Source organism: Balaenoptera borealis (assembly GCF_965194805.1).
Source record: "Balaenoptera borealis genome assembly, chromosome: 3".
Classification (NCBI taxonomy): domain Eukaryota; kingdom Metazoa; phylum Chordata; class Mammalia; order Artiodactyla; family Balaenopteridae; genus Balaenoptera; species Balaenoptera borealis.
The window spans coordinates 173,393,351-173,416,579 of record NC_138866.1 but is presented as its reverse complement, the minus strand read 5'-3'; the positions used below and the strand labels follow the sequence as shown (position 1 = coordinate 173,416,579).

The 23,229-nt window shown below is 41.1% G+C and overlaps 1 protein-coding gene across 30 annotated transcripts in view; it reads right to left on the bottom strand.

Moving 5' to 3' along the window:
- Positions 1 to 23,229, bottom strand: part of KIAA1217 — a 498,998-nt gene that overhangs the window by 295,202 nt on the left and 180,567 nt on the right. The window contains exon 1 of one of the 30 annotated variants that reach the window (XM_082385193.1): positions 2,483 to 3,180. The exons of 28 other annotated variants lie outside the window; for them this stretch is intronic. The gene's annotated coding sequence lies outside the window, so the exon portion shown is untranslated. Of the gene's footprint in view, positions 1 to 2,482; positions 3,181 to 23,229 lie in introns of those variants that run through there. One more of the 30 variants, XM_082385192.1, reaches the window with a different exon arrangement.

The following is a 23,229-nucleotide window of genomic DNA, read 5'->3' as shown; positions in this document are numbered from 1 at the left end:
ACCCTGTGGCTGTTTGATTTCATGACTGGTTTCTACTTTCAACTTGCAGCGTGGTGGTTCATATTTGGAATTGAAACTCTGAATGAAATCAATCTTTGCTTTCAGACTCAGAGATCTGCCCTTGAGATAATCAGAGCTTTTCCCAGGGTCCCAAAACAGCACTGGGCACCATACAGCCTGCTGCCGTTCAGATGACCACATTTAATGAATTATCTGGGACAGAATGAGTTCGCCCTCAGCAGCTCAGAGATCAGAACGCCTTCAGGATTCCACTCGATGAATCTACCCACCACTCCTGCTAAGAGCCTTCTTCTAGGAGTGGGGAACCAGAACCATTCTGAACGGTCTGATGCGGACAACTTGGTAACATCGGACAAGTCATCAGGAAACCCTGGAACTAACAGAGTGTTTTCTCTGGCTGGAAACCCTGCTGTTAAAAATAACACAATGAAAAACATATTTGTCTCTGACACACAATGGATGTAGAATATAATTATGGGCTGTTTTGGTCTGGGAGGTAGACAAGGGAGGGAGTTGCCAAGGTCTAGAAGACAAAGGAGAAAAGACAGTGTGTCCAACCCCGAGCTCTCTGTGGCCATTCCCACGGCCTCCTGGTGACTTGGTTTCCTGCTCAGGTAACAGCAAAACCTGACTCTTCTTGCAGGGCCCAGAAAAATCACAGGCAGGTAAGAGTTAACCATCTAAGTCTCTGAAGTGATAAGCTCCTATCAGTAGGTGCCAGTAAAAAGTAAATTAATATCACTTCTCTAGCCTGTCAAGAAAAAAATGTCGCATATAATTAATGTAAAAACGCGAATATCCTAGCTCCTTTGACACACTTAACATTTTGTATTTTAATTACTTTATAGAAATAATAGTTGCCACTGGGAGTTATTTCAGGAACACATTAATTTTTTTTAGAGACCCCTAAAAGGAGAAAACAATAGCAGGAAATGTAGAAGGACGGCTTATCGTGTTGTATATTTCAGTATCTCTCTGAACCAGGGTTTCTTGGTCTGTGAAGTGGGAATGAAAAGATCCTGCTAATCCCACTGGGCTGTTACAATGATAAGATGAAGGAAAAGATGCAAACACTTTACAAACAGTCCAGGACCACAAAAGTAGCAAATAAAAACAATCGTTAACACGTGGAGCATGTATTCTGAGAACTGTGCAATATGTATTTTGTCATTTAATCTTCACCACGCCACAATGATCACTCCCATCTTACGGAGTAGAATACTGAGGCTGAAGGACATGAATTTACTTTTCTAAGGTTGCACAGGCAGGAGGTGGATTCAACACCCAGGCATTCTGATGTTGGGGGCAGAATTCCCTGCCACTCGAATCTTCTGCAGTAACTGTGGTAACCTGACCATGTAACATGAATATCAATGCAGGTGCTAATCTACGTTAGCTGACGGCCAAATTTCAGGAGGCTCTCATTCTCAGACATTAGTCAGTTTTTAAAATAGTTTAAATCCTGTCCATGTGCTCCTAAATAGTTTTGCTTTCAAAAGCCCAAATTCCCATTGCACAGATTATCTTTCTTCTTAACTCTGTGATTTCACCTTATGCAGTGTATGAAAGAGAAAAAAAAACATGATTTTCATTGCCTTTTAAGCTTGGTGGACCTAACTACTCTTATCGCACCCTGATGTCCCCAAACTAACCCCTTTAAGTCAACTTTGCAGACACACAGCTACCTTCAGCGATTGTTATCACATCCATATCGCAGGCAAGACTGTTTACTCAGTCTTGCTAGTAACTGATGCAAACAGAAAACCTCGTACCACCAAAGTAAGGTTTCCTTCTGAAAGCACGCTTTAAATACTACTTTTATCAAGCATTCCCCCACCCTAGAAGCCTTTATCTGTCTTAGAATTTACAATTCCTGCTTCCCTCAAGTCCAGAAACTCTGATATCTCAAACAGGATATTTTTCTAGTCTTATAAAATGCCTCTGTGAGAAAAAATATACAGACGCACTTAAAAAAAAGTGCAATGTTCATAAACCTGTTTCTGTAATATTCCACGGGTTGTATTTTTGGCAATTTGCAACTTGAAAATACAGAAATACACAGTCCCAATTTCAGTTCTGTTCGAAGAGTTAAAGAAAAAAATAAAAAAGAGAGAAAGAAACCAACATCTGGGAATAATCCACAAATACATATAGTATCTCAATTCTCAGATCGTCCTTCTAATCCTTACCTACGCATTTTTACAGCATTATTCACAGGGCAGAATCAGCATAACGCATAATGCATCACTTGTTTTTCAGCTCTATTCAAAAATCTCAGTTCATTCAATAAAAAAGCCCTGAAAAAACAGCCCTGAAGCATGAACACTCCAATATTCAGTGTGGGAAAGCCATGCTTATTGATTCAGTGCTTCCTGCCAAGAGAACAATTCAGAGAAAGAGACCTCAATGTTTCCAAATAATTTTTGGCAATAACTCAGAAGAAAAAAAACCCCATATTTACCCATACCTGGAGCTCCACAGGTGAAGCGGCCGTTAAAGCAGAAAAATCTAATTCGGCTTCTGGAAGTTTTCGTCTCTAATGGACTCCGGGGTCATCCTTCCGAGCTGTCAGGTAAACCCCCCTCCATGTCTCTACAGTTTTCTTTTGCAGTTTTTCCCAGTGAAACTCTTTTGTCATTTGCATAAAAGCTACTTCCAGCCTATAGGACTTTTTGAGTAGCTACTTGTTAAATTGGCTGTCTTGACATGCTCTTTCAAGCATGACATCATAAATCTCCACGGAAACCCTAACCCCACCTGCTTACATGCCAACGTTACCTGTCGGGCGAAGACTTAAACAATCATCTGAAATTGTTCATTAATGAAACCTTTTTAGGGGCTTTGGATCTCTGTACAGTATAATTTGTGCTGTTGGCAGAAACTCCGCCAAGAACGATGGCTTCATTTTCAAAGCCTGAGCTGTTTTGCAGAAAACAATGATCAAAATTATAGGCATTCGTTAATCTGCCCCTCCCTGTCCAACAATGCGCTTAATCGGTTGAAGAAAAACCTACAGCGGGCCATGTGCCTCTCTCTGCAGGATAAAGTTACGTTGAAAACTTGGGTTTTGAAAAACCTTCTACGAATACTTCTAAGGCTTTTCCACTCCACTCTCCAGCAACCCCCTTCCTGCTTTTTACCAGCAAAACTTGCAAAACAGGTTCTTTGCTGGAATGTGTGTGTGTGTGTGAGAGAGAGAGAGAGAGAGAGAGAGAGAGAGAGAGAGAGAGAGAGTGTGTGTGTGTGTGTGTGTGTGTGTGTGTGTGTGTGCGCGCATTTTCTCTTGGCCTTTGTGTTTGCAGAGGTGGTAGGAGAAGGTGTTGAGAATTTTTTTAACTCTTTCCTAACATACTCACATCTTTTGTACGTTTGTCCTAGTTTATATATGTTACCACAATAGCACTGAAATCCATGTTCTTGACTTTTCTTGGGAAGGGTCATTAGACTCTAAGATATTCAATCCTTCTTTCATTCATTCACTTTTCACTATCCCAAATTTTATGGAGTCCCCAAATTTGTGCCCAACCCCTCTTGGTGACACTGGGCTCAGCACCTTTTCTTCTCACCTCTAAATTCACCCCAGACACACCACATGCCCCCAAGTCCAAGATCCATGATATCAAGATACCAGAAAGGTTTGAATGGGACCTTCCTCCAAATCTGTGAGAATTTATAATAATATTGTCAAATGGCTGTCAAATGCCGTCATGGAAAATTCTTCAGTGGGGCTGAGCAGGGAGCTGGGAAGCACCTGAAGGCAGCTTCCAGTAGCATCTACTATAACACTGCAGGGTCCTGGGAGCAGCAGGGGCTGGGAGGGCAGTCTGCGCTAATCTGCCATAGCTCCTGCTGCAAACTGAAACAGGCTCAAGAACTCTGTCCTCAAAGGTCAGAGAGCAAATACTAACCCCCCCACTCCCCGGCCCCGTGCTGAAGCCGCCCAGGTATTTGCAGAGAGGGTCATAGGTAAAAGCACCATCTTCACAAACTCAGAATGGCTCTTTGCATGGAAGGAACAGTAGATGCTTTGGATCCCCAGCCTTGACTCTTCTGAGAGTTTTGCATCGCCATCCTTCACAGTCCACAGATGGGACATTACCTTCTAAGGGAACCGAGAACTACACGGGTTTAAGATAGCAGCCCAAGTTGGAACACTCCTCGGAGGCAAGACTATGTCAGAGATTCAGTTACTGCCTCTGTGAGATGAAAACACATCCAGATGAAGGCCACGCTCGTGCTTTACCCAGTGGGGCACAAACAATGCGAAACAAACAAAAACAAGAAATAACCAGATCTAGGCTTTGTTCAGTGAAATTCAAAGATGGAGTGGAGGCTCTATTCAGTTAGGGTTATTCCTCAGCGTTCCATTAGGGAGAGGAGCATGGGAGAGTTGATGCAGCCATCAGAGTGCTTATAAATTATGCCAGATCTTCCCTTTGGGTTATTTAGGAAATGACAATATCTCAGCTTTTACTTACTGAATTCAAGCTTGGAAAAGAGAGGGAGAAGAGTCAGAATCTGAAAGTCAGGCAAGTGGAGACAGTCCCACAAATAACTCAGATGTGAAAGCAGCTTGATTAACCCATTCATTCATCACTGACCGAAGACTCTGTAACCCAAACAATGACATCATTATGATATGTGACAATCTTGAGCTATTTAGAGTGGGGAAAGTTTTGAGCAGTAATCTCGGCAGTAAGGACAACACATGTGAGGGCTGTGCAGAAAGGCCAAGATTTACTGAAAGGTGACCAGTCTATTTCTGATTTTTCCTACCATCCCCAAAATGAGGAAACCATCAAGTAGGACGAAGCTTTAACAGCATTGCAGCATTGCGATTTGCCTGATAGCAACTTAGCACCACAGTAACCCAGTCAAAGCTCAATATATGCATACTCCTGGGCTATTTTGTTTCTACATTTAGCAACATTTTAGGTATCCATGATGGACTTGGATGGCATACAAATTCTTTCTCTTGAATTTGTTTCATCAAACCTATTTTATAACAGACATAGAAAACTGCTCACTGAAAAAGTCCATGGAAAGATAGGAACACAAATAACTTGGGAAAGACATTGGCTTTCACCACTGATGGCCTGAATTTTCGTTTCTTAAAAACATGAGTTAGAAGTGTCACGTAGAAAAGGAATACCACTTTTGAGTAGAAAAAAAATAGTACTTTCATAATGAAAATAACCAATCCTTATGTCATTTAAGCCTCATAACAGTAGTATGATGCAAGAATGATGGATATCCCCATGTTGAGAAAGGGAAAGTGAGCCTAAGAGAGGTTAGGTAATTTGAGTGATGGCTACTAAGGGTTGGAATCTTGGTTTGAATCCAGGCAGATCCAAGATTGGAATCCAAAACTCATGTGCTTGGTAATTCCCTGGTGGTCCAGTAGTTACGAATCCACGCTTCCACTGCAGGGGACACGGGTTTGACCCCTGGTTGGGGAACTAAGATCCCACAGGCTGCGTGGCGCAGCCAAAAAAATAAAATAAAATTAAATTAAAAACCCACCAAAACGCATGTGCTTAACCACTAGGCACTGCTATCCCTAGTTTAATAAAACTCCTTATAATTGACATGACACCATAAAACTTGTAGAAGAGAACACAGGCAAAACATTCTGACAAGAATCGTAGCAATATTTTCTTAGATCAGTCTCCCAAGGCAAAATAAGTAAAAGCAAAAATAAACAAATGGGACCTAGTCAAACTTATAAGCTTTTGCATAGCAAAGGAAACCATAAACAAAACAAAAAGACAACCTACAGATGTGGAGAAAATATCTGTAAATGATGTGACCGTCAAGGGCTTAATTTCCAAAATATACAAACAGCTCATACAACTCAGTATCAAAAAATCCAAATAATCCAATCAAAAAATGGGCAGAAGACCAAAACAGACATTCCTCCAAAGAAGACATACGGATGGCCAACAGGTACATGAAAAGATGCTCCACATCGCTAATTATTCGAGAAATGCAAATCAAAACTACAATGAGACGTCACCTCACACTGGTCAGAATGGCCATCATTAAGAAGTCTATAAACAATAAATGCTGCAGAGGGTGTGGAGAAAAGGGAACCCTCTTACACTGTTGGTGGGAATGTAAATTGGTACAGTCACTGTGGAAAACAGTGGAGGTTCCTTAAAAAACTAAAAAGAGAGCTGCCATATGATCCAGCAATCCCACTCCTGGGCATCTATCCAGAAACTGTGAAAACTCTAATTTGAAAAGATACATGCACCTCAGTGTTCATAAGCAGCTCTATTTACAATAGCCAAAACTTGGAAGCAACCTAAATGTCCATCAACAGATGAAGGATAAAGAAGATGTGGTACACACACACACACACACAGACACACACACAATGGAATATCACTCAACTGTGAAAAAGAATGAAAATTTTGCCATTTGCAACAGCATGGATTGACCTTGAGATTATCATACTAAGTCAGACAGAGAAAGACAAATATATGATATCACTTAAATGTGGAATCTAAAAAGTAACACAAATGAACTTATTTACAAAACAGAAACAGACTCACAGACATAGAAAACAAACTTATGGTTCCCAAAGAGGAAGGGGGGAGGGATAAATTAGGAGTATGAGATTAACAGATACACCCTACTATATACAAAATAAACAACAAGGCCCTACTGTATAGCCCAGGGAACTATATTGATTACCTTATAATAACCTATAATGTAAAAGAGTCTGAAAAATATATATATACACATATTTATAACTGAATCCCTTTGCTGTACACCTGAATCTAACACAATATTGTAAATCAACTATGCTCCAATAAAAAAATTTGCTTATAATTGGAGATATTAAATAGTAACTAAACTAAGCTATGCTGAAAAGATTTATTTAGCAGACTCATCTGAAAATATATACAGCCGTCCCTTGTTATCCACCAGTGACTGGTTCCAGGACCTCCGTGGGCACCGAAATCTGCAGATGCTCAAGTGCCTTATACACAATGGTGTAGTACAGTCAGCCCTCCGTATCCATGGATGCAAAACCCGCAGATAAGGAATGTTGACTATACTGGATTGTAAAGGGCAACACAGACTCTCTGCACGTCCTCTCATATATACCAAGTCAACAGCTGGTATGGGGGCTGGAACAGTCCAGACCGAGCTACTCCATCAGCATAGCAGTGTCAGTGGAGCAGTGGCATTTGTTTAGCTTTGGGCTGTGTGGAGGCCTGCAAGGACTTCACGGAGCAGGATTAACACGTTACAGCTCATAACCCTGAGACCAACAGCACCACTACGAAACAGATAAGGTTAACAAAACAGCCCACTCTCAAAGAGCATCTTCAACCTGAAGTTCTGGTGTAAAGAAAAACTGACCAACATTAAAAAGAATAAAACAAGGATACATTTTGTAAATCAAGAGCACACTATAGAGTATCACCAAAAGCTTAAGAACACTTGGATTTTTTAATGAAACAATGGAAACCAACTGTGGTAATTGCCTAATGCTAAGTCCTTGATCTGTGGTTCTGTTTTTGTTTGTAGATGTCATTTGCTTTAGAAATTATCCATTCACATTTAGTCAGCTTTTTCTATGGTACTGAGGTGAGGATTAATTTTATGTGTCAACTTGGCTAGACTATGGTGCTCAGTTGTTTGGTCAGACAACTGTCTAGATGCTGCTGTGATGGTATTTTTAGATGTGATTAACATTTAAGTCAGCACACTTTTGAGTCAGATTGCCCTCCATAGTGTGGGTGGGCCTCATCCAGTCAAAGCCTTTGCCTTAAGAGCAAAGACTTAGAGTTCCCAAAAAAGGAATTCTGCCTCAACACTGTAACACAGAAACCCTGCCTGAGTTTCCAGCCTGCTGATCTTGGACTCAAGGCAGCAACATCAACTCGTACCTCAATTTCCAACCTCCCAGCTTGCTCTAAAGATTTCAAACTTACCACTCCCTACAACTGTGGGAGCCAAGTCCTTAAACTGAATCAGTCTCTTTCTCTCACGCTCACTCTTGTTCTATCTCTAACCTATGGTTCTGTTTCTCTGAAGAACCCTAATCAAGCAGATACTGCCAGTACGCTTCTGTCCAGTCTTGTTTCCTGGCTCAGGTCCTGGTCCTCTTCTATCTCTGACTGTGTAACAGTCATTTTCACTTGGAGCGCCTACTGTCATGGCAAGTGCGGTCTGTCAAGACTAAAACTTTTTTTTTTTTTTAATTTATTTTTGGCTGCATTGGGTCTTCGTTGCTGCACGCGGGCTTTCTCTAGTTGCGGCGAGCGGGGGTGACTCTTCGTTGCGGTGTGCGGGCTTCTCATTGCGGTGGCTTCTCTTGTTGTGGAGCACAGGCTCTAGGCGTGTGGGCTTCAGTAGTTGTGGCACGTGAGCTCAGTAGTTGTGGCTCGTGGGCTCTAGAGTGCAGGCTCAGTAGTTGTGGTGCATGGGCTTAGTTGCTCCGCGGCATGGGGGATCTTCCCGGACCAGGGCTCGAACCTGTGTCCCCTGCATTGGCAGGTGGATTCTTAACCACTGCGTCACCAGAGAAGTCCCAAGACTAAAACTTGAGTAACTGTTTAGTATTAGTGAGTGTGAATGGTATTTAATAAAGAATAAACATATTTGCTATCAAATTAAGATGAAGGAATATAATCAAGTCCATTGGTTATTACACTAGATATCAAAGGACTGAATTTTCCCATTAAAGACAAAGACGGATACATTAGGCTAAAAAAGCAAGCCAAGTTGTATGTCATTTCTAATACATACTCATTAATAAAATTTGAAAATAGATGGGTAAAACATACCAGACAAATGCAAACAAGTTTAAAGCAAGAGTGACAATGTTACTATTAAGAAAAGTTAACCACACACTAAACAGAATGTAAAAAGACATAATTTAGGAAGAAGGGCTAATCATCGCAAATTTGTTTGCAACAAATAAAACAACTAAAAAACTATAAAGCAAAAATTCTTAAGAATGCAAAAACAGGGGCTTCCCTGGTGGAGCAGTGGTTGAGAATCTGCCTGCTAATGCAGGGGACACGGGTTCGAGCCCTGGTCTGGGAAGATCCCACATGCCGTGGAGCAACTAGACCCGTGAGCCACAACTACTGAGCCTGCGCGTCTGGAGCCTGTGCTCCGCAACAAGAGAGGCCGCGATAGTGAGAGGCCCGCGCACGGCGATGAAGAGTGGCCCCCACTTGCCGCAACTAGAGAAAGCCCTCGCACAGAAACGAAGACCCAACACAGCCATAAATAAATAAATAAACAAATAAATAAATAAACCAAAAAAAAAAAAGAATGCAAAAACAGGATAAAAATACAAGTATAGTGAGTGATTTTATTATACTTTGTTTAAAACTGAATAGCAGTAGAATAACAAAATAAGGACTGAGAAACAATGAGTGATAAAAACAACAAACCTAAAAAACAAACAAACAAACAAAACAACAACAAGAAACCTGACATATATATGTGCATGCAGGGGCATATATAAAAAACATAAAATAGGTAATTTTCCGTGAATATTTATGGCATACTTACATTGACTGCCTATTTGACTATTCAAAAAAATGTTTTTTAACAAATCCTTAAACAAATTTAAAAGTAGGAACTTTACAGACTGCATTCTCTGATCACATCCAGTGAAATTATAAATAAATAATGACAATCTCAACTACTTGGAAATGAAATATTCCTGGGCAATCCTTAAATAAAAGAGAAAAATCAAAACTGTAATTTTCACCTTTCTTTAAACAATGAAACAGAAAATATTTCATACAAAACTGCAGGACAGGGAATTCCTTGGTGGTCCAGTGGTTAGGACTCCACACTCTCACTGCCAGGGCCGGGATTCAATTCCTGGTCAGAGAACTAAGATCCTGAAAGCTGCACGGTGCAGCCAAAAACAAAAAGAAAAACAAAACAAAAAAAACAAAAAAAACCCCCTGCAGGACATGGCCCAAGTTGGCATCAGGAAATATTTGCCCTTAAATGCCTTCATTATTAAATAAGAAATACTAAAAATAAGTGAACTCAATACACATTCTAAGAAAGTATAAAAGACAACGATGATAACTTAAAAAACTAGGAAAAGGCCATTAACTATAATAAAAGCTGAGAGTAACAAGATAGCAAACAAATAATATGGAAAAGAAAAATAAATGCAAACTGATTCTTTGAAATAACGAATAAAGCAGGTAAACCCAAGAGAGTACACAAATGACATTTGTTCTCTAGAAGCCTGTATGGGCACTAAGCTTCCTGGTACTTAACCAGAAGTAAAACAGATGTTGTACAGAGCAGCTGGAGAAAGAATCACAGAGATGGGACAAGTACACGGCTGACTTGGAAGAGCAACGGTTCTCACACTTTTAATATTCAGCACTCTTTCATATATGAGAATGTTCCGGTCTAACTGAAATGTTTAAAAGCTAAAAGGAAAGAAAGAAGGAACAAAGGAATGGGAAAGGAGGGATAGAGGGAGGCAGAAGGACCCAAAAGATGGAATCCACCCGCAGTAATTACAGTGCATACACCTGCTCCTTTCTCAGGTACATCGCTACCTAAAGTATTACACCAACCACCTGCTCTCCCCTCAGCATCTCGGTGCTGTCCGAGTAGAACTGTTGACTGCCCCAGTGGTGGTCTCAGTAAGTACTCATGAAACAAAGTCCTCACACATTCATTAACCCCTAAGTACATCTTAGGTGCAAGCAGGAGATGGAGCGAGGCCTCTTAATTGCAGTAAGTTGCATCTCCCTCCACACTCTGTCAAAATCAACACCTCGGTTCAAAGCTCCATCCGACAGCCCACGACATTAACTCACTCTTCACGATTCACCTTCACACCTGCGCAAGGTCTGAAAACCTCAGATTAGGGCAAGGGAAGGAGAAAGAAAAGGCCGGACACGACAAAGATGCCTAGATGGGAATGCAAAATGAGGCTGGTGCAAAGCGGGACCCTGCGAGGGCAAATCTGAGAGCCTTTCAGAAGGAAGACACTATAGAATTGTGTCAAAAAATCCACTGAGCTTCAGACCAGATCTTCCCCCCCATATTCCACCTCCAACATCAGATCCCAAGAGTTAACACTGGTGTCCTTTTCTCCCCATTCCTCTTGTGATGGTGGCTGTAACCTTCAGTGGTACTTCTCTAGATCTTCAGTGGGTCACACAATATGGACGGATGCAGACAGCTTAGTGACTTGCACAAGGAGCTGGCACAGGTGGGAGAAGAGTGGGAACCAGAAACCAGGTCTTGGGGTTTGGGAACCAGAAACCAGGCCTCCCTGGGTGTTCCTGCCTTTCTGCTACACCGCTGCAGTTCTTCGTACCTTCTTCCTTCTCTAATGAGTCGCCAAGTCATTCTCATTTTTTCTTTTCTTTTTAAAAAAATTTTATTTATTTATTTATTTACTTTTGGCTGCGTTGGGTCTTTGTTGCTGCACGCGGGCTTTCTCTAGTTGCGGCGAGTGGGGGTTACACTTCGCTGTGGTCCATGGGCTTCTCATTGCGGTGGCTTCTCTCGTTGCAGAGCATGGGCTCTAGGCACGCAGGCTTCAGTAATTGCAGCACACGGGCTCAGAAGTTGTGGCTCTAGAGTGCAGGCTCAGTAGTTGTGGCGCATGGGCTCAGTTGCTCCGCGGCATGCGGGGTCCTCCCAGACCAGGGCTCGAACCCGTGTCCCCTGCATTGGCAGGCAGATTCTTAACCACCGCGCCACCAGGGAAGTCCCCATTCTCATTTTTTCATTCGAATATCTGATGTGTCATCATCCTTCCATTCCGGCTGAGCACCATGCCTACTGCCACTACCTTGGACCTTATCACAGCCACCGGTACACTCCATCCGCTTCCAGCCAGCACCCAGGCTTTTCACATGGTCCCTCCTGCATAGCACTGGAAAGCTAACCTTCAAACTTGGCTTTTATTCCAGTTCCGGGTTCAAGGCTACAGCGGTACCCTGTGCCTGCCATTCTGAGCTTTCTGCTGGACATTCAAGGTCCAGTACAATCTGACTTCCCTTTACTTAACTCCACTGACCTCCCCCCCGCCTTGTCCAAATGGCACTCCCACCTCACTTAGACTGGCCTACTCACTGACTCACCAGGGAGCCACCTCCATTCTTGTCACATCACTGCCTCTCCTGGCCACTCCCCTCCATCAGAATGTCTCCACATCTTCATCATATCATTCAGATCGTAATCTGTCAATAACCTTGCCATAGATATTTGCTGAATACCTACTATATACTGGGCATTGAGGAAATAGATAGTTAGGATAGTCTCCTGTCGCCAAGACCCTCAATCATTCCATGAGACTCCATTCAACATCTGATCTCCTGTATGAAACCTTCCCTCTCTGAAATCTCCCACTGCTCTGAATACAAGCTTTCTCATAACATTCCACCACTTTCTAATGTGTCCCATGAAACAAGAGTCCCCAACAATAATTATTCAGCAAATAGGTTTGGGAAACACTGCCTACTTCATTCCTTACCCACCTGCTCCCAAATCTCCAACCTGGGATTCACAATGCCTTCTGGCATATTAAAAGATCTGACCAGCCCTGCAATGCAGAAATTCATTTAACTGTGGTTAACCAAGAATGTCCCCAAATTAGAAACTTTCTCCCCATTCCCCAAACAGCTATTAACAGCCCAGGGATCTAGGATTCTGTAGAACATACTTTTACAAAATGCTGGTCTCGATCATTGCCATTGAGAACGTACACTGTTTCGTGCTGCGCTAATGGCACTGGCCTTGACTTCCCCAGGAGAATGCTCTCCTTGATGAGAAGAGTTTTGACATGCGTTCAACACCTGCTACAGTAGAGATATATTATCTCATGTAATCAGCACCCCAACACTATTATCTGTCTCATTTCTATGGTTAAGAAAAAGCCTCAGGGAAACAGACTGACTGTCCTGCGGTCACACAGCTGAGTGTCTTAGCATGTTTCAACTCACTCATGTCGGATCCAAAAGTTGGTACTCTTTCCACTAAAGCGATGTACACTTGGCAGGGCAGGTGTTGTGTTTTGTATTTTTTACATACTGCCCAATGCCAAGCTCATAGCGTAGGACCATGATAAGTAACCATTTGACTGGATTAATCCAAGAAAACACTGCAGGGGGAAGGATGAATAACGGCGAAGAAGTGAGCTTGATGAGTGAGGAGAGTTAGGACAATTCAGACGTTTGCAATATAACTTCTGCATCAATGTGTGGACTGCATCACACCGGTCTTTTTCCGATTCCTCAGTACCAAAATTTCCATCTAATTTGGTGGCAATTTTCTCTAGGTTTTACTGATTACCACTTCCCAGGTGTCTCCTGCCACTGCACAGCTCTACTTCAGTTCTTGACTTCCCCCAACTTTCCCACCTACTCCCAGGCACCCTTCAGCAGATTTTCCAGTAGCATCTTATTTTGATTCTTTTTTTTTTTTTCGGAAAGCCCTTCTTAATATAGCACTGCTCTCAAGATGTGTTCTCCTGCTCTTCCACAACACTAATTAAAATGAAAGCTAACGCGGGGGTTGGTGGCACCCAATTAAACATGGATCAAAAGCCATGCGTTATGAATGATCCCCACACTCAGTATTCTTTCTCTCTTTTTCTGTATCCTGTATGATTAATATAAACTGGATGTCAAGTTTACAAGTAAAAACTACACCCCCTTGAATTTAGTCTTTTTTCACTGAGTCCGTGCCACACATTGTACCACGTAATCTTCCAAATCTGCTGAAATACACCTCCCCCACCCTCTAAGCCACAATGCAAAATATCAGTCTTCTGGGAAGTATTTCCAGGCCAGCTCCTTCATCTGGTCCCTTGAGTAGCATCATCTGTTAAGTATCAGAGTGCTCCTTCTGCATACTTTTTTACTGTTGTTTTCCATCACATCCAACTTTAGATGACTATTGTTTCCCTTTGACATATCTAATAGTATTTGCAATTTCTGAGAACAAGAAATGTTTTTATACTGATTCTTTCAGTCCTATCATATTCTTTATTCACAAGCCTCTGGTAGTTCATTAAACACATACTCACACATACACTAATATACATTCTCCAAATACACTGTGTAATCCCGTTATGACATGTGCTCCTTTCATCTGGAGGCACTGCTCTGGCAATAGAAACATTTTCTCAATTTCTACCTTTTTCAGATACACACCATGATTGATGCCATTGCTTCTCTTGTGCCAAATTCCTTTTCTTCCCCAAACTGATTAAAGGCTGATCTAATCAGGAGGCTGGTACTTCAGCCATTCTGGGATCACCACTGAATTTCTTACATATTGATGCTGGGCAAACTGCTCCCCCATTCCAGTCCTTCCTTATTTCTTCAATGTTTTGGAGTATCTTTGGATTCTGTCACCCATCAGAAAGATGGGATAATCTGGAGGGTAAGAGCAAGGCTCCCACACCCAGGTCCTGGTGCTGCTACCTACCTGCTGTGTCACTTTGGGCAAGATCTAACTGCTCTGTGCTATTCTGTTAAGTAAAGTTCATAATAAATAATGCCTACCCCACTGGGCTTGGGGGAGGATGGACTATACTTATATGTGTAAATTGCAACGGTGTCACAATTTTGGCGGCTGCCAATAATCTGTAGTCCTTATAAGTCTTCTCCACTTTTCCACCACGATAAATAACAGCTGAGAAAACAGTGCTAAAGAAAAGCTGAACATTTAACTAAGATTCTCTACGTGCACGGCAGTCTGTGTAAGGGTATTTCTTCCCTCTTCCTGTTTTGACTTGGTATTATTATTTGCTCTGCATACACTGTATTAGATTTCTTAACTGCCAAGAAGTTGTTTCCTTTTCCCTTAAGATTTAGGCAAGAAATTGGTCTGTAAACCCCAATTCGGTCATTAGTTTAAACAGCTAAATGTTTCTGATGCTAAACATGGCTATTCTACTGTCATCTTCCACTTTGGATTAGGATAAAGTAATAGCTCTAAAGAGGAAATTCTTAGCTGGGGGTCTATCTCCTTTACTATAACTTATAAGCTTTTCATTTGTGTATTTATTTATTTACAAAACATGCATAATTGTACAAAACCTATCCCCCTACAATGTTAGTCTTTTACCAGATCCCAAGCCCTCCACTATGCCTATGGTCTTAGTGTATCTGTAGTTCCCATTAGCCTTCCCTTCCAGGCTTTGCTGATACATTGATCCATGAATATCAATGCATATTTGTGAATTGTGAACACTTCACATATCTGGGTTGATCAGGGTTAAGACAAATGGGATAGACAAAAATTTGATTAATTTGGAGCTTTTCATACATGACGGAGGGACTACATCTATCCCCAAGGTATAAACTGATAGGCTGAAATCCATGGCATGAGGCGTGATCCAGTGTGATAGAAGTTCTGCTATGACACAATTAAATTCATCAAAAATAAGTCTAAAGATGTCATTACATGGGGATTAAGAGAGACAAACCATTATGGATAAAAAAAGCTACGAGGATATACTGTACAACACAGGGAATATAGCCAATATTTTATAATAACTATAAATGGAGTACAACCTTTAAAAATTGTGGCTCAGTATCTTGTACACCTGTAACATATAATACGGTACATCGGGACTTTCCTGGCGGTCCAATGGTTAGGACTCCATGCTTCCACTGCAGGGGGCACGGGTTGGATCCCTGTTCAGGGAACTAAGATTCCAAAAGCCATGCAGTGCAGCCAAGAAATATATATAGGGGACTTCCCTGGTGGCGCAGTGGTTAAGAATCTGCCTGCCAATGCAGGGGACACGGGTTCAATCCCTGGTCTGGGAAGATCCCACATGCCGCGGAGCAACTGGGCCCGTGCGCTACAACTACTGAGCCTGCACTCTAGAGCCCACGAGCCACAACTACTCAAGCCCACGTGCCTAGAGCCTGTGCTCTGTAACACGAGAAGCCACCACAATGAGAAGCCCATGCACTGCAACGAAGAGTTAGCCCCCACTCGCTACAACTAGAGAAAGCCTGTGCGCAACAACGAAGACCCAATGCAGCCAAAAATAAATAAATAAAATAAATAAATTTATAAAAAAACCTATAAAACAAATATATATATATATATAGTACATCAACTATACTTCAATGAAAAAAGGTGCCATTATATGCAGATGTAAATATATGTTAATATATTTATATTACATATAAATGTGATTGATTCTAGTGTACAGGTAGGCATAAAGTGTTATGTACAACAAAGTAGATAAAACCATTCATTACATTTGGGAAAGCTAATATAAGGAAATTGGGGTGGGGGAGGATTTCTTTCTGAAACTAAATTCCACAGCCAAAATCTGCATAAACCAAATATCCCTGTAGGTGCTAGAACCAAGATGCTATGGTGAAGGGAAGTGACAGATGCCACTTCTGGGCCAACATATTTAAGAGGCTGTGCAGAACCATTGGCTCTCTCTTTCCCTGTCATGGTGACTTGGAATCCATGTGTTAAGATGGCATCACCACACCATGGTTATAGCCTGAACCACAAAGTCATTGCAAGGACAGCTTCTCTGGAGAGGTGTGCAAATAACTGACTTTGTGTGCATGAGAAATAAAACGTTTTTGTGTCATATCAGAAAACCTACAGGGTTTACTTGTTATGCAGCATAATCAAGACCATCCTGATTAACACATCAGTTGTAAGGTATACCTCTCTTCTTGACTCCTTTCTCTTTATAACTCCCATTTGAATGGGGCCAGCCAGCTACTGAAAGCTAGCATGCAGGGGGGAGAAGTCAGCAGAGGTAACCTGCACCCTCGTCTGTGATTTGTGACATCAAACGCCTTCCCCACAATAATATGTTACTTGCTTTGCCCTAAAATCGTGTTACCCTCATTCTTCGTCTGGGAGGCACAGAGCACAGCCCTTGAAATCACAGGCTCCCTGCGACTGGCAGTATTTTGATCTGGTAACACTGCCTCCTCTCATCTATGAACTTGGCTTTTCATCCAGAAAGCTTCCTCTACTGAAGGTAAGGTCAAGATCATACAAATAGTTGGTAGCACACTTTGCTTTTTAAAAACTATTTCACTTTCTACATTCTGTGTATACTTCACAGAAACATTCCATAGGTCCTGATAATTTCCTTGTTTTTTGCAAGACAGAGGTTTTTTGTTTTTTTTTCCCCCCCTCTTTCTTTCCATTGTTGATACCCTTAATTGTTCTCAGTGAGTTACTAAGGAACAGGAGTAAGAATGCCTTCATTCTACCACCTGGAAGCAGTGCTCACTTCTTAATACCTGCTCTTCTGATTCAAATGCAGTTAAGACTTCTCTTGTCTTCTGTCTTTAACTGTGTGATTTTCATGATTCTTGACAAAATCAGTTATATACCATCTGATAAGGAGATGTCAGTCAAAGGAATGGATGTTTATTTTTTAATTGACGTAGAGTTGATTTACAATATTGTGTTAGTATCTGGTGTACAGCAAAGTGATTCAGTTATATATATATGTTTTTTCAGATTATTTTCCATTATAGGTTATTATGAGATATTGAATATAGTTCCCTGTGCTATACAGTAAATCCTTGTTGCTTATCTATTTTACGTACAGTAGCTTGTATCTGTTAATCCCATCTTCCTAACTTATCCCTCCTCTCCTCCCTTTCTCCTTTGGTAAACAAAAGTTTGTTTTCTATGTCTGTGAGTCTGTTTCTGTTTTGTATATAGATTCATTTGTATTATTTTTTAGATTCCACATATAAGTGATATCATATGATATTTGCCTTTCTCTCTCTGACTTACTTCACTTAGTATGATAATCTCTAGGTCCATCCATATTGCTGCAAATGGCATTATTTCATTCTTCTTTACGGCTGAGTAATATTCCATTGCATATATATACCACATCTTAAACCAACTGACTGTTGATGGGCACTCTGGTTGTTTCCATGCCTTAGCTATTGTAAATAGTGCTGCTATGAACATTGGGGTACATTTATCTTTTCAAATTAGAGTTTTTGTCTTTTCCTATGTATGACCAGGAGTAGGATTGCTGGATCATATGGTAGCTCTATTTTCAGTTTCTTAAGGAAACTCCATACTGTCTTCCATAGTGGAGGAAGGGATAATGTTGAGCTTGAACTTGAAACTCTAGTTCCAAGTTCCATAGTACAGCTCTTCACTAATGGATAAAGTTCTTTAGAGGCTGTTTAAAAGACTAGCATGAACTAGAACTTGAGATGGTTCTGAGTAAACAGACTGATAGATATCTTCCTTATCTTCACTTCCACAGTTGGCAGCATAATTACATGCAGGCTCCAGATATGCTGGACTACATACAGTAGACAGTGGAAGTGGTGCCCAACTCATCAGGAACGGAGAAAACAGCTCTAGTGTCATTTCCACACGGACACACAAGAGAGACCTAGGGAGACCTGAGGGGCACTCAGAGACAGTGACAGGTCGGACAAAATGCCTCCTGGACTTACGGACCCCATTTCAGATACTGTCATTGTTCATGTACTTATCTCCTTATTTTAACCCTCCACAATGTTCACGTTAAAGGAAAATAACCTTTATAGCTCTCTCACTCTTTGTACTGAATGGAAGAACACATTAGACTTTTAAGTTAAAATGTACAGTGGTCCCTGGGAGCCATGGGGGATTGGATCCAGGACCCCCCTCGGATACCAAAATCCAAAGATGCTCAAGTCCCTTACATAAAATGGCATAGTATTAGCATATAACCTATGTACGTCCTCCCATATACCATAAATCATCTAGGTCACTTATAATACCTAATACAATAGAAATGTTATATAAATAGTTGTAAATATAATGCAAAGGCTATAGAAGTAGTTGCCAGAGCTCAGTAAATTCAAGTTTTGCTTTTTGAAACTTTCTGGAATTTTTCTTTCCCAATATTTTCTATCTGCGGTTGGTTGAATCCAAGGATGTGAAAGCCGCAGATACGGAGGGCCGACTGTGTTCCTCTTTCCTCCAAAGATTTGACCACATTAGATATAAGAATACACATAAACTAATACTCTGTAGAATACTATATACCTAGTTAGTTAAATAGAAATTCTGTGTGTAACTAGGAATAAGGACTGAAAAATTATTTTCAGAAGGGTTTCTGAGACTAGGAGCGGACAGCTGGCTTCTGTAGGAGAGAGGCCAGTTGGACATCTGTTTCTTCACTAGAAAAGACATGAAAGAAGAGCATTTCCAAACTGTAGAGTGACACAGTGACGATGACCGAGAGAGATGGCTGAACTACAGACCTTTCTGAACTCAGAGCTATTTCAAAAAAGTAACTTTCTGTCAAGGTAAAATATATACTCGAATCTATTTTCTATGGTTATCTCATATGCTCGGGAACTGAATAAGATTTCTCTTTTTAAAGAAATGGCAATGGAATGAATGTCTCTATTGCCTGACCCACTGTGAGCTACGTAATTTGTTATCAAAACTTTAGAAAAATGAAAGGCAGAGGAAGCAAACACCAAGGTCAATAACAAATGGAGAGACCACAGACTTGGGAAATTCAGACCCTGGCCGACCTGCTGGCTTCTTGACTTGAGGGTAATTGTTTATTTAGCCTTCCTTAGCTTCTCAGCCTCAGTCCCTCCTGACTGACCAAACTGTCATCAATCTCTTTACCCCTGGATTCCCCACCGCTCTCTATCTGTACCAAACAAATGGTACCCATCACATTCTAATTGTATTAGAAATATTCACTCGTTCATTTATTCATTCAACAAAAATTAATCATGCCTAATTTTGGTTGCGTGCTCCCTTAAATGCTGACTTTACAAAGGTGATTCAGACAAAGTTCTTGCTCCAAAAGCATATTTTAGATGGGAGAAGAAACATAAGTAAAAGCACAATAAAGGCATGATTAGATGCTACAATACAGGTACTGCAAGATGCTATGACCAGCTCAGCAGGTGTGACATTTAGGCTGGATCTGGAAAGATTAGTCTCTGTATGTGAATGCCTTATTTCTTTTACTGACTTGAAGGCAGGGGCCATGCCTCTTTGTCTGTATTTCTCACAATGCCTTTTCCATGGTAGGTGCCAAATAAATATATATGGGATGAATAAGTGAAAGAAATCCAAATTTGAAGCTTTTAATGAAGGAAAAATACAAGCAAATTTCAGAAATATAACAAAATTGTGCTCTGACAATGGGAAAAATTAACACCTTCAGGTACTCAAATATGTGTTGATAAAAAAGTGAAATGACTTTAAACACTAATTTGAAAATAAGAGCCTCCGAGACTCTTCTTTTGGACATCACAAATCAGAATACTGTAACGCTAAGCGCTGCCACTGAAACAGGAAGAGAATCCGTCATTTTCTTTCTCAATACTCTGTGATATAGGTATTATCTTCCCTTGACAAATGAGGTAACTGAAACAGAAAGATTAAGTCATCAGCTCCAAATCATACACCGAGCATATGGTGGAGAGTGGATTCCAACCCAGTCCTGCCGGACCCCAGAGCCAAGCCTTTCGCTGCCAGATGATGCAGCTTCACAGCCTGACCGCCTCACAGGAGTCTGCTGGGGAGTAATAAAGATTCCGTCTACTATATGCAGATAAGCTCTATCCTGTAATACTGTCATCTGCATTTTTTAAAGATAGTAGAAGAGACTAAAGGAAACCTTTGTGCTTTTCAATAATTTAGACTGAAGAAAATTCTTGACTGACTTATTTTCAAAGTCTCCACTATAAGTTTTCAACCAGGAATCTTCCAAGTGTTTGAATTCATATTTCAAAACATAAGGCGTGCTCTGATTCTCCTGATGTTTGATACCAAGGAATCAGAACCTGGATTCCCTTAGCACCAAGGTATTTCATGTATAGTACCGGATACAGCATTTTCGTCACGTTATTCTTGATTTCGCTCACTGGCACTCTTCTCACTAAGGCCACCTTTATGGGAAGCAACCAAGAACACAGCCACCAGAAGAGTCTGTGGTGTTTACAAACTCCATATCTGGAAAGTGCATCAGACTTGTGATATTTGCATTCCTCCTGATGGCCGGTCACGTGATCTCCCTGTAAAGGAAGCCTGGAATAATCCATCGTCAGAAGGTGAGGGAGGAACAAAGGGTGTTGTGGAGAAGAGGATAGGAAAGAGGAAATGGGCAGTAGGAGAAAAAGAATGAAGAAGACAGAAGGTGAAGTGCTGTCCAAAGGAATTTCCTAAGTCGTCACCTAAGCTTCTCTCTAATGTTTACAATGCTGATTAAGGTTCCTTTGCAACACAGCAGCAGAAGGAAAAATGTATACACAGATCCAGCATCGCAGCCTTTCCCCTTTTGGATAGTCAGCTTGGAATACACAAGAACTCATCTCAAATTACCCAACGAAGGGGCAGCTGACCAGCCGTGGCCAGACTACATTATGGCGGAGATGCAAGTGACACGAGATTGGAGCTTGAGGCCACTCAGCCACATTCATTACTCTTTGTCTTTTGACACCATCGCCCTTTACAACCTTCTGGTTATTTTTAGGCTCCCCATATAATAACTTTATCCAAAGCCATCATCATCATGGTAGTAGCAACAATTATGACATCACAAATAATAACAGTTACAGCAATTGAAAAAATTTTTAAATGGAAAATTTACCATTTTTGACAGACTAATTTCTATATTTCTTTGCAAAATAATACATTTTAACTTCAAAAATATACATTTGCCTTCCTCACTCAACACAAATCAACTCTCTAGCCTCCTTCACCCAGATTGCTGTCCCTATAGTCTCTTTCTCTCTCTCTGTCTCTGTCTCTCTTTCTCTCTCTCACACACACACACACACACACACAGACACACACACACACACACCCCATGTCCCTTACACCCCATACACAGACCATACTATCTGCTCTATACGCAATTATTTTCAACTAATAGAACAGTGGAATAAACAAGGATTTAGACTTAACTAGATTCAAATTCCAACTTTTCTTTAGCAAATTGTATAATCGTAACTGTCCTGAGTTTCCTCAATCCGAAGAGCACTGGATAAAGTACGATGCCTCACATATTATGACACAGAGAGAGGCACAAACTCCATTGATTAAATGGATAGTGTCCAACTATCAATAGAAAATAGAGGTATTTTTGTTATATGTCAATTATATCTCAATAAAACTGGGGTGGGGAGATAAATTTAAAAAATAAATAAATAGAAATAAAAGAAAATGGGGTATTTTCTATATATGCTTGAAATGAAGATGGCCATCCTTTTCTTATTTACTGAAGAATTAATCTGCTCATCTCTACATCAACCCGGATTCTTCTTTTGTTTCTCTTCTTCTGGGCCTACTGCCTCTTGGGAATGTGAACTTTTCAACATGCAGTTCATGAGGCATATTTCACATTTTTAGGCACTCTGATAAAGATTTCATAGAAGAGAAGCTTCCATTTAAAGGGGCACAGGAGATTGAGGATAAAGTATAGACTTTAAATTACTCGGGATGGTGCCAATCTCCATTTCCACGGACGATCAAAAGCCGAGTTAGACATCGCTTTTGTAACTAACTGGCAAGAGAGCAGACTTAAAACACAGAGCTTGTCTCTACCTGTCTCTCTACTAATTTCAATTAGTGTCGAAATCAATAACAGCCTGCCCTTGTCCCCGACCAGTCCTATGGCTAAGTGTGCTCTGCTTCCGTTACCATGGTCTCCATCCACAGATGGAGACGCCTATCTGTGAGGGGTATAGAGGAGGGTGGCCCCCCCCCATCTCCTGTAACCCCAAACCCACGCTGTCTGCTAAAAAGTAACTACACACAGACAAGAAACAAAAACATCCTGAGCCACAGTCGGGTGATATCTGTATGGCTGTCAAGATAACCTGAGAAAACAGGTAGCTGATGACAGCAGAAAGCCAAGCATGCAAAAGGAAAACATCTCCGATTCGGAAAGAAAAAAGAGCAGGAAACAAAACCCTAATGTCAGCTTTTTAAGGAAAAGGGGTTTATCACAAGTCTACCCCTTTGCATGCTCTGTTTTAGCCTGAAAAATGCATGTACGTATGTATGCATGTATTCATTCATTCACTGTGCCCAGCACTCAGTGCTATCGGGGTACACATTAGTTGGTCCCATGCTTTACTCAGTCAAGTGATACCCGTGCATTGCCTGCACTTTACATGTATTTGTGGTTGAACCTGGGACGCTCTTTTAGGGGAACTGCATATTCTCCGGGTCTCTCTTCTC